Source organism: Pseudorca crassidens, chromosome 10, assembly GCF_039906515.1.
Source record: "Pseudorca crassidens isolate mPseCra1 chromosome 10, mPseCra1.hap1, whole genome shotgun sequence".
Classification (NCBI taxonomy): Eukaryota; Metazoa; Chordata; class Mammalia; order Artiodactyla; family Delphinidae; genus Pseudorca; species Pseudorca crassidens.
Window position 1 is genome coordinate 12,467,236 of NC_090305.1, and position 12,742 is coordinate 12,479,977.

The following is a 12,742-nucleotide window of genomic DNA, read 5'->3' on the forward strand; positions in this document are numbered from 1 at the left end:
TCTCTCTTTTGTTTGAAAAACAAATATCGAAAGCAGGGGAAGCCCAGTATCCTTTCAATACCCGCCGTTTTCTCTAGGCTACTATGTGCCATTCACTGTGATGAATTTCAATAAATTGAAAACAATAGTCTTGGTCACAAAGGAGTTCACAATCCAATGGGCAAAAGAGGCACATGAACGATAACTGCCGATCAATGTGGCGAGTGTGGTCACAGAGTGGGGCTCTAATACTCTGCACGGGATTAAGCTGTTGGAGGGCGAGGAAAGGCATGGAAGAGGTGAGTAAGGAAGTCTTTTGGGATGAGGATACACTGTGCTGAGTTTTAAAAAACAATGGGACCGGAGGAGAGAGGAATGATTGCAAGGAGAAGACATTCCTGGAAGTAGGGTTATGTGAACAAAGGCAAGGAGGTGGTCTGTGTAGGGATTTGCAAACTTCCAGTGCCAAGTATTACTACCGCCATTAAATCAAGTTGAAATGCCCTTGAGGTTTGAACAGTTTAATTTTCATAGAAATTTAATTTCTTCAACTTTATGCTATATAAAAAAGAAAAAGAGAAGAATGAAGTAGTTTTAAACAGTCAGTTTTCAATGGCTTTTGTAGATGCAGTAGACCAGTTAATTTGGACCAACCTTCCTGATGAGGACCACGAAATACTCTAAACAAAAAAAACTCTGGACAAAATGTAAAAGAAATGTTTTTCTTATGGCAGTAGACACAAAATATGCCAGTAAAAAAGTCATTGGGTCAGGATCAGGAAAGGGTGTTGGCCAGACATTTGAACCTGGTGTTTGATGCTATTTCCCCCCCTAAGGATATCTGTACATTCCAAAGCGGGGCAGTTAAAGTGAGCTTTGGGTGGTCTCAAGAGCATGGGAGGTGGGTTTCAGCGGGCAGGGAATGGAATTCAGGGTAAGCCACAGGAGGGTACTCCCTCAAAGCACTGAATTCTAGAAATAAGGTGAAGCAGAAGCAGACAGTTCCTCTCAATGTCTGAAGCTCAGATTTTAATCATCTCATTCATCCCTAAAATTAAATTAAGGTCTTGAATTATTTCCACAATTTTTCAAATAAAAGACGTTCAATTAAAAAAGGGGGAGGAGGTCCATGAGCAGAAGAGATGAATAAAAACCAGCAGAAGCAACAGATAACATAAACAGACCCACAGGGGCTTCTAATATAGAGTCACCAGATGTAGACTTTAAAATGACTATGTTTACAATATTTAAGGAGATCAAAGACAAAGTTGAGGATTCTGATAGAGAACTAGAATCTATTTTTTTAAAAGATCCATGGAAATTCTAGAATGAAAAAAAAAATACAGCCACTAAAATCAAGAATGCAATGGATTTTACCACAGAATAAACATGGTTTAAGAGAGAATTAGTGAACTGGATTTTTTAATTATAGAGATTTAGAAGAAACTATACAGAATAAAACACAAAGACAAAAGGATGGCTAATACAGAAGAAAGGGTATGAGACATAGAAGACTCATTGAGAAGACCTAACAGACATATAATTTGAATCCTACAAGGAGGAGAGAGAGAAGATAATGGCTAAGAATTTTCTGATACTGATAAGAGACAATAAACCACAGATTCAAGAAGGTCGAAACCCCAAGCAGGAAAAATAAAAGGAAATTCTCACCTCAGCAGGTCATAGTTTAACTGCTGTAAATCAAAGTCAGGAAAAGAAAATCTTAAAAGCCCCCAGAACAAAATATACATTACCTCCAAATAAGCAAGAGTTAAATTTATAGTTGACTTCTCAATAAAAATAATAGAAGCTAGAAGACAATGGAATATCTTTCAAGTATTGAAGAAGAACTGCCAACCAAGACTTCTACACTGAGCAAAAAGATCCTTCAAGAATGAAGGCAAAAAATAAAGACATTTTTTCAGATAAATAATAACTGAGAGAATTCACCATCAACAGATCTGCATTAAAGAAAATACTAAAGAGTTCTTCAGGTAGAGGAAAAATGAATCTAGATGAAAGTTTGCAGATGCAGGGAGGAATAAAGAACAATGAAAATGGTAGATGTGTGAGCAAATTAAAATAACATGGTTGTCCCTCAGTATCCACAGGAGATTTGTCCTAGGACTCCCCAAGTATACCATAATCCAAGGATGCTCAAGTCCATTATATAAAATGGCACAGCATTTGCGTATAACCTACGCACATCCTCTGTATACGTTAAATCATCTACATTACTTAAAATACAATGTAAATGCTATGTGAATAGTTGCCTGGGAACTACTCAAGTTTGAGGAAATTCAAGTTTTGCTTTTTGGAACTTTCTAGAATTTTTTGCCCATAAATATTTTCAACCTGTGGTTGGTTGAATCCGCAGATGCGGAATCCACAGATATGCAGAGCTGACTGTATTGACTAAATACAAGAATATTGAAAATGTTCTGTTGAATTTCATACACAGGCACACATACAGAAACAAATAATTAAAATATCCCACTTTAAATGTAGTGAATTTCCATGTAATTTACATGGATTATGGCTTTTCTACTTAACCGTTTTATCTTTTTTTGATAACTATGATTAATCCAGTTTTAGATACACTTTTTGAATGGTATACTTTATTTGCTCCATAGAAGACCTAAGTGTTTTTAGAAAAAACTAGAATGAATTTATATGGAAGCCTATTACTATAGTGTGTATGTGAGCATGAGTCCATATAAATGTGCCTGTTATCAGGGGGAAGTTTCATTGTTCTGGGTTATCTTAACGTAAAGAGAACGAAAAAGTTTTGAGTTTCTACTATGTCAAACATTCAGGTACCCACTTTACAAAAAGCATTTTGTTTGATACAATATACTAAGTGAGAAAAATACTGTTGTTCTAATTTTACAAATAAGGAACTATAGTTTCAGAGAGATTAAATCACTTGCCTAACGTCATGACTATATATTGATGGAGTTGGAATTTAATCCCTGTCTCTTTGGCCCCCAAACCCATTTTCTTTTTCCTCTGTTCCTGATCTCTGCCCCTGTGAACAAAGGTATTGTAATACCATCAGAAGACACGACCTTAACATTTCCACTGCTCCAAAAGTGGGGAATGTTACTTGAAATAAATAGGATCCAATGACCGGAGGTCATGGATTTTTTTTCCTGATACAAAAAGTTGTGAAATAGCATCAGCCTTATTACATCTACTATGCAAATCAAGTCTCTCTATATAAGTGTCATGAGGCTGATACAGAACTACATTCACATCACACATATATATTTGCATGTACATACGTACAAATATACTTACAAGTAATAGTATCGGATGGGGATGCCAACTGAGTTCCAAGTGGGAGGACCAACCTGGAGCTGGCTCCATAAATCCTGTCCCTAAACCTCTTAAAGCCATTAACATCATACACTGAGCAGAGGGAACAAATCCTACTTCAAGTGGCGACTGTTTGTCTGCATTTCCTAGATGATCCCCTGCTCTTGGGCAGAGTCTCACTGACAGCCCAACACCCACTAACGAACAAGTTCTCGCTGTGTGAGCCATATTATACACATTCCTCAGAGCAGCCAATATTCATGTTCTGAAAATAACTTCTACTGTATACAAAACTATTCGAAGACTTTCACATGTTGCCAAGTATCTGCAGACTCACTAAGAAGAAATGGCTTCAAAGCCTTTGTGACAAGTAACCTTACTGATGACTCTGTAAGCTGTGATATAGACGCACATCCTCCCCATTACAGACACCATATTTTGGGGCATTTTGAAAGCCCTTCATTATTCCCCGAACTATGAAGGCAGGTCTTAGAATTAAACGCTGTGAGATGGTCGATAGTTTGAACAGCCTACTTAAAACTTCATGCAAGAAAAGTGATGAGAGAGAATACATGAGAGGCGCTGAAAAGAGCCAATGATAATGGGATTTATTCATTTATTTATTTTGGGGGGTACGCGGGCCTCTCACCACTGTGGCCTCTCCCGTTGCGGAGCACAGGCTCCGGATGCGCAGGCTCAGCGGCCATGGCTCACGGGCCCAGCTGCTCCACAGCACGTGGGATCTTCCCGGACCAGGGCACGAACCCGTGTCCCCTGCATCAGCAGGCAGACTCTCAACCACTGCGCCACCAGGGAAGCCCAATAATGGGATTTATTTTAACCTAGAGAACTTTGGGCAAATTTTCTCTGTCACGTCAAAGGCTTGCCTTTGGTCCCTTCCTCGTAAATTCTGGCTTTGTCTTCTCCCAAAAGTGATTTGCCCTTCTGGGAAAAGAATGTCACCCCCTCAGCTGGGTCCACACAGATCAGGAGCAAAACGTTCAGATAAATCTGATCATTGTAAGCAGTGGACTGGATGGCTCAGGCCACATGTTATTTTTCTCCTAATTATTTACCCTTGCTAATACTTATCCTCACGAATATTCTTCCCACCCTAATTATGTAGCCTGAATTATCTAGATAATGCACTTTTTTTTTTTTTGGTCTGCATGTATGTGAACTAAAGTAAGTTTTTGCCCTTTCATTAGTAAAAATTAAACTCTTGTTGCACATATCTCAAATAAGCAAACGAAAGTAAGTCATAATAAATCTATTTCAATTTCGTATTTAGGTTTGTCAGAAGGACATAAACATTCTTAAAGATTAACTGATCATTAACAGTTAATGAACAAATCATACCGACAGATTTTTCGGTGAGAAAAATGGTTGGGTCTGTCCTCTTGAAACTCCCTTGGAGAGGAACATTATCTGCCTCAAAACATGTTGTCAATGCCAACGGGTACTATCTTGATGGTAGGATTTTGTGACATGATGTCACTTTAAACCAGAAATGAGTCTGAATTAGTTGAATTTGAGGTCCATGTGGGTCTCCCTCTGGGTGCTGAGAAATATTATTGTGTTCACACTTGAGGTTTTGCAGTTTTAATAAAGTTCAAAATCTAACACTGAGCACCTGCGAAGTGTTAGGGACTTACTGTTTAAGACCTAGTACTTGCCTTCAGTGAGGAGCCAGAACATGTATGCAAAACAAGTGACTGCACCAGGGCTTACGTGGATACGGGCAACCATGTTACCTGGTGATGTCCACTTGGATATCTACGGGCAACTCAAACTTAACGTGTCCCAAACAGACCTCTTCATATTCCCCTGCCCACTGGCGCCTCCTGGGTTCCTCCCCACCTCTAGGGGCAGCGTCCCCATTGTTCCAGGGTTCAGGTCAACGGCCTGGGCATCATACTTTACTCGACTCCTTCTCCCAGACCACACACATCCAAATTACAAGCAAATCCCATTGGTTCTCTCTTCCAACTACAGCTAGAATGAGACCATTTCTCACTGCTTCCACCTCCACAGTCCTGGCCAAGCCAGCTTCTCTCACGGGGAGAAAAAGCCTCCGTGAATAAGCCTGGCGTGGTCTGCATCCCACCCCCTCCTCCCTGCACTGTAGTGACACTGGTCTCCCTGTTGGTCCTTTCACTCCAAAACACTCGTGCCTCTGGGTCTGTGCATCTGCTATTCCCTCCATGTGGAGTCCGTTCTGCCCTGTGTCCTCCCATTCCCCTTCTCAGAGACAGCGTCACCGACCACCTATTTAAAATAACTACCCTCCGGGCTTCCCTGGTGGCGCAGTGGTTGAGAGTCCGCCTGCCGATGCAGGGGACACGGGTTCGTGCCCCGGTCTGGGAAGATCCCACATGCCGCGGAGCGGCTGGGCCCGTGAGCCATGGCCGCTGAGCCTGCGCGACCGGAGCCTGTGCTCCGCAACGAGAGAGGCCACAACAGTGAGAGGCTCACGTACTGCCAAAAAAAAAAAAAAAACAAACAAAAAAACTACCCTCCATCCTTATCTTCCCCACCCCCACTAGGCTGCTTTACTTGTTTCCCATAGCGCTTATTATCTTTCGATGCATTATTTTGTTTACTTCCATATTTGTCTGTTTCACCTCTTCCCATAAACTCCCTTAAGACTATATGTTCCATGGGGGCTGAGATATTGCCTGCTTTGCTCGTTGTTCTATCCCCAGGGTACAGAATACGTCCTGGCATGTAACAGGTGCTCAGTACAAATCGGAAAGACTATGCCTTCCACGTGTCAAAAACGCCGCAATGGCACTACTGGCCAACAGAGGTCAATGTTTAGACGCTGGAGAGGCTCTGCCTGGCCTTGCTGCCACCAGCCAGGACTAAACTGGGCTTACAATCCTCCCCAGGGAGAGGGGCTGCGCCCTCCCTGGGTCTTGCTGCTCAGCCCCCAACAGACAGCTTTCCTGGGTGAGGCACAGCTGCCTCACTCCACGTTCCCCCGTCAGTCAGATGCTGAGCTCACCCTGATTTCACTGAATCACACTTCAGTTACTTTCTCTCCAATCTTGAGGTTCCTTTTTGCTCTTTCAGCCATGCTAATAACCATTAATTCACTTTATGATCTTGTGGGGGTTCAGACAGATTAAACTCCAATGAAAATAAACTCATGGGGGCAGTACCATATAAAGTCAAAGCATGTTACATAACTCCTGGCAGCTCGACACAGTCCATTTTTTTTCATCCCATAAATATATCCTTTTCCAAACACTTAAAGCAGTCTGGAAGATGAAATGGGAGCATGAAGAGCCTTTGTCCTGGTGTCAGCTTGAGGCCCCTCTGCCTTTCATCTCTGGATGTCTTGTATCCAGCACCTCTCTTTTTTAGGAGTGATCACCTCCCATCCTCCTGTGCCCTTTTCCCGCCCTCCTCCGGCTGCTGCAGGCACGCCCGTCGCTCACCACTGCTCCAGAGAGAAACCTGCCCTCCCCTCCCTCCCTCCAGCCCCGCTAAACCAACTCCTCTAAAACGATCACCTCCAGCTTCCATTCAGGATGAAGAAACCAAGACAGGGAGGCAACACGTCCTCACTGCTGGGCTGATAATTATTTATTCCATGTCACCTTCCTGTGTTCAGCAAAATTCCTTTAGCTACTTAGTTGAAGACTGCCGTATCTAAACAATGCATGCATATACGCATACTTATGCTGTTTGGTTGTACTTTTCAATGGTAGATTGGTGCTATGTCTATATACACACATATGTACGTATATACACACATATGTACGTATCACCAAAAGCAAGCTATAAAGAAAACAAAAGGTCTGTTGCTTAACTTTGTCTCCATTTTCCTTCACAAGAATCCCTGTTTTCACATATGCGAAGGGCATCTGTTTTACAAAACGTCTTTGCTTGAGCCTATCACAAATGTACAAATTCTGCCTGCATCTGGGAGCAAGGACATCGCTCAGAAGCTGGGTTTCAGTGATGACGTCTTGCTCTTGGTGAAATGATTACATTGGGAATCCCTAACTTTGTCTGCAAGTGAAGTTCTTGGTCCGTTTCACCTGCAGAGAAAAGCCAGTCTGCTTTCCTCGAAGGCCAGTTTGCACAACCACATTCCACACATCAAGAAAATCAGAGAACCCTGGAACAAAGACGGAGGGGCTGACGGAGAGCCCCATTTACTTCGACGTTGAAAGATCATTAATAAAAAGTCACACCTCTTCAATCGAGTGTAAGAGCGTCGGTGAGTGTTCTATTTAAAACATTTCATCACATTCGCGCTAAGCCTGACTCAGTCTTTGGTGGAAGCTGTTTCATTGAACCCACATCCCCGCGCAGAGACGCCTCCAAACACAAACCCCAAGTGACGGATGAGCTAGGTTCTTCTCTCATTGTCACTTGGCTCCCAGGGCCTCCACGGGACCCATGCGGCAGGTGACCAGGGCAGGTCTGGGGCACACGGGTCTATCCCACTTGCCCTCCTCCCCTGGGGTCTTAAAATGTGTGCCTGAAAGAACTACGGCATGTTATTTAGGGCTAAAAAGAAATGAGCTCTCAAAGCCACAAAAAGACACGGCAGCACCTTCAACGCATGTTGCCAAGTGAAAGAAGCCAGTCTGAAAAGGCTACATACTATAGGAGTCCAACTGCATGACATTCCGGAAAAGGCAGAACTACAGAGATGGCAACAGATCAGTGGTTGCCAGGGGTGTGGGGTGGAGTACCGACAGGTGAAGCAGGAAGGGTTTTTAGGGTGGGGAAACTAGTTTCTAGGACACTGGGAGGCTGGATGCGTGCTATTACACATTTATGAAAACCCACAGAATGTACAGCACAGAGTAAACCCTAATGTGAAGTATGGACTTTAGTTAATAACCATGTATCAATTTAGCTTATCAATTGTCACAAGTAAACCACAAAAATGCAAGATTTTAATAACAGGGGAAACTTCAGGCATCTGGGAACTCTCTGTACTTTCTGCTCCATTTTTTGTAAACCTGAAACTACTTCCAACGATAAAGTCTATTTTTTAAAAAGCTATAAACAACAATGGTCCTAGAGAATCTGCTTCAGTAAAACACGTAATGGCTTCCCTGGTGGCGCAGTGGTTAAGAACCCGCCTGCCAATGCAGGGGACACAGGTTCGAGCCCTGGTCCGGAAAGATCCCACATGCCGTGGAGCAACTAAGCCCGTGCACCACAACTACTGAGCCTGCGCTCTAGAGCCCGTGAGCCACAACTGCTAAGCCCACGCGCCTAGAGCCTGTGCTCTGCAACGAGAAGCCACTGCAATGAAGAGTAGTCCCCGCTCACCGCAACTAGAGAAAGCCCGCACGCAGCAACGAAGACCCAACACAGCCAAAAAAAAAAAAAAAAAAAAGTCCTCTTTGCCTTTAAATAAATAAATAAATAAATTAAATAACACATGTAAGGTTCCCAAGCCGGGGGCACTTACATCACACACAGACTAAAGGAGAGCATTTTTCTTCTTTTGTGGGGAGGGGGAGGGAACACACACACACAAACAAAAATGTGTTCGACACCATTTCTCTGCTGGAGCCTTTCTGGCGTTAGAACTGAATGGATTCTCACCCATCACTGGACCCCAGGCCCGGTAATGAGCTCTGCTTTGAGGGAAGCCACTACCTATTTTCTGATTCATTAGGGTTCATATCCACCAAGCCCTCCGTGTAAAATGTCTGGCAAGTTGGTTTGCCTTGGCTGCTAAGGGACCACACAGGCTTCTGCGTGGCTTGCGTGAGGGCTCTGGCTATTTTTAGGCACCAACTAATCCATTAACTGCATAATGCTGCCACTGATGGCTCACAGAACGCGGCAGTCAAAATAAAAAATAGTGGAATGAAAGAAAAGCCATCAGTAGACACGCAGCGATCACGTCATTATAACACGCTGTAAAGGCGTGCGTGCGCGCACACACACACACACGCGCGCACGCGCACACACACGACAGTCGGGAGGAGAAAATGGCACGGAATACGAAGCAGCCACAAAGGAGGTAAAAGGAAGTAGTCACCTTCCTGAATCTGGGACGCGACAGACGGCCCTAAGAACAGACGGAGGCCGGCACTTAGGAAAAACGCAGTCAACGACCAGTGTCACCCCAGAGCAGCTCACAGATAAACTGTACTACAATTCTGACAAAATGTCGTGTACTCTTCAGAAAAGTTGAGCCTGGGAAGAATGAGATGGAGGCGTTGGGTGGCTGCTCAGACAGAACACTGTGTGCCAGATGGAAGCCCAGGGCCCCCCAGGGGGCGCCATCCCGGGCAGGGGGTCCCCCGGTGGGCATGATGCTTAGATCCTCTCTGCAAAAGAAAGGGGCACGAGCCCGTTTCTGCACCGGTCCTCTTACTGATGTGCAGAGTGGACCACCCAACGACCCCTCCAGTCCAGCTCACGCTCAGGAAAACGCAGACTGTGTCACAGGCACACAGGCTAGCATGAGGTCACGGAGCCTTCCTCAGAGAAGCAGCAGGATGGGTACTCCTGGGCCACTCAGGGGAAACATGCCACAGGAACAGTGGCAGCGTAAAAGGGCTCACTGTGCTCACTGGAAATGGTCAGCCTTCTTTCTAGACTTTTCTAAACTGTCTCTCCTTCCATAAACTCTTTGGAGAGAATGAAGCCTTTTATTCATTTTTCAGAAGCTAACCTTTCTCTTCTCAGGGCCAAAGTCACCCAAGTGGAAGCAGGGAAAGGAAACTAACATTGGCGAGGGCCTACTACGCGCTACCTACCGTGCTGGTTCCTTCAAACGTATTTTCTTTCATCCGTCTGACAACCTTCTTTCTTTGCACTACGGCGTAAACCGAATGGAAGGCGCATACGTAATTTGTACCATGAAGTATGCGTGCACTGATCTGTACGTGGTTTGCACGAGCTCCAGAGCGGTGGATCCAGGTCCTGCATTTTCTGACCAGCTAACCTGCTTCCCACCCAAGCAGACCACGCTCCATCCTCCAGCCGCATCACACCAGCTCCCACGTTGATGCTATCACCTGGGGATCCCTTCTGGGACTCGCCACGGACTAAGGAGACCACGGGTGGCTCTGAAGAGGCTTCATGTGGTGTGCACAGGCTAACAGACAATGCCTGGGACGCCCTTTTTGTTCTCCCACGGCACCGGCGTGGGGGAACTCGGATGCAAGGACGCTTTGCCTGGGCCGAGAAATACTGCACTGGGTAGGACAAAACCTCACGGATGGTGACGAACACGCAAAAGCATCTTTCTCCTACGCTGCCTCATCTGGAGCTTTAGCTGGAGACCACCCTGGAGGTGTCTTTCACACAATAATAATTCGGAATTTGGCTCCTGAAAACAATGCCCTCAGTGAAAACTCCCTTGGCTCTATCAGGGTGGCTTTCCTTCCAACGAGGTCTATGCGCTGATTATAAGCATGAAGTCAGGGAAGTTTCCCTTTATGTCCCCCCTTTGGTTTTTGCTTAGTGGATGCTAGTAAATTTTGTAAGAGCTGTTCTGCACGGCAGGAAAGCAAGGGATTACAAAAACGAGAAGAGGCCCAAGATATGATCTTGTATAAGGAATCATTTGCCCATTCTAGCGATCAGAAAACCCCCAGCTCTGAGAGGTGAGACCACTTGCCTTGCAGCCAACCAGACCCCAGGCTCGTGGCTTCTCCCCACCAGCCACACTACATTCACCGGGGATGCCCGTGGTTGGTTATGAAGTCAAGCATCCCTGTGGTCCTGCTTCCGTGCAGGATTTATGGCTGGGGTCATAAAGCCATCTGTCCTCTAGCAAACCACCCCTTCCTTCCACAACTTCCCCAATCCAATTTGTGAGTTTGCTCATTAAGTGCAACACTTTGCATGCTTCTAAATCTCCCTGTGGGTGCAAGTGTTAGTGATTTCGAATCCACGGAGCAGACAGACCAGGGGAGAAAACCCCACCGAGTGCCGCTGAGGATGGAGGGAAGTCCTCAGCCCTCGGAGTGTAAATTAAATCCAGGCCTTCGTTTTCTGTCTCCCTTCCCTCTCCCCCTCTCACTTCCTCTGCTTCCCTCCTGACTCTGCTCCTGTCACTTGTGGTAAACACAGCTGGTGGAGTATTTTCGCTGTGATGACGTCAGCCTGTTTCTGATAGGCTTTGGGGTAAAGTGACAAATCACTGGTGGCGTCGGGGCCCCGCACGTGTGTCTCTACAGCGTGAAACTCCAGCCACCCTTTGGAGCCGAAGCCACAGACCTGTGAGCAGGCCCTGACAAACACGCTGCCTTCTAATTTGCACCTTGGCTGTCAGCGAGGAGACTGGTGGTCTGGCGATGGGAAGGAAACGAGACTTCCCACATGGAAGCCGACTTCACCATCGTTTAAGCGTTCACTCTGCAAAGGATCCAGCGGGGCAAACAGAGAGATGCTTCCTCTCTAAGAACTGCCGGGTCGGGTCGATGTGAAACCTAGAGGTCTGTGAAGCTCCTGATGACTACGGAGGCTGCCAGGGCCTTGGAGATGAGCCCTCAGCTCAGAGCTGCTCTTTACGGAAAGAGATGCTAGGCCGGAGACAGCAGCATTTTCAAAATCACCCCTCTTTCCATGCCTACCTCTCTTCACAGTAGTGCTTTAAGGATTAAAAGGACCATGAAAAAACATGTTTACTTCTCCTTCTTGTTTATTTTCCAGGCTTCACCTGGGGTCTGTTAAAAGACAACTTTGCTAAAGACAGCTTGTTCTTTCAACTAGTATCCACCCACCCCTAATCCATGTAGGACAGTGGGAGTGAACAGAAACTACAGATGGGTAGTGAGTTCTAAATAATGACGCCCTTTTCCAAATATTCTCATTTTTGCTATATATATATATATATATATATATATATATATATATATTTAAATCAGAACTCTGAGAAATCTTTCTTGGGCCTTACGAAAGCCTACAGCAACATCTCACCATAAAAAAAGAAAAGTCTTCGGGGCTAAAAGCTCCTGGCAACACAGGTCCCCTGATATCGTGCACGATCCCACATCCGGACATTCACAAGCAGTTCTGGAAAATGCTTTGGAAAATCGGGCTCCCCTACCTCACTTGATCTTTTTCTTTTAAATATACTAAAAACAATTCAAACCATTAACTAGTTTATTTTCTTTGAATGTCCCAAATACCAGCTATGCCATGACCATTTTTCAACTCATTTCAACCTGAAGGAGGTGCTGTCACATCTGAGTGTTTCAAAGTCCTCAGTGAGGGGCTTCCCTGGTGGCGCAGTGGTTGAGAGTCCGCCTGCCGATGCAGGGGACACGGGTTCGTGCCCCGGTCCGGGAAGATCCCACATGCGGAGCGGCTGGGCCCGTGAGCCATGGCCGCTGAGCCTGCGCGTCCGGAGCCTGTGCTCCGCAACGGGAGAGGCCACAGCAGTGAGAGGCCCGCATACCACAAAAAAAAAAAAAAAAAAAAAAGGCCTCAGTGAAACCATTTCCAG

General features: G+C 45.3%; 1 protein-coding gene across 9 annotated transcripts in view; it reads right to left on the bottom strand.

Annotated features, from left to right (window-relative positions):
* ATXN1 (ataxin 1) overlaps positions 1-12,742 on the bottom strand; it is a 395,170-nt gene that overhangs the window by 6,463 nt on the left and 375,965 nt on the right. The gene's annotated exons all lie outside the window — the stretch shown is intronic.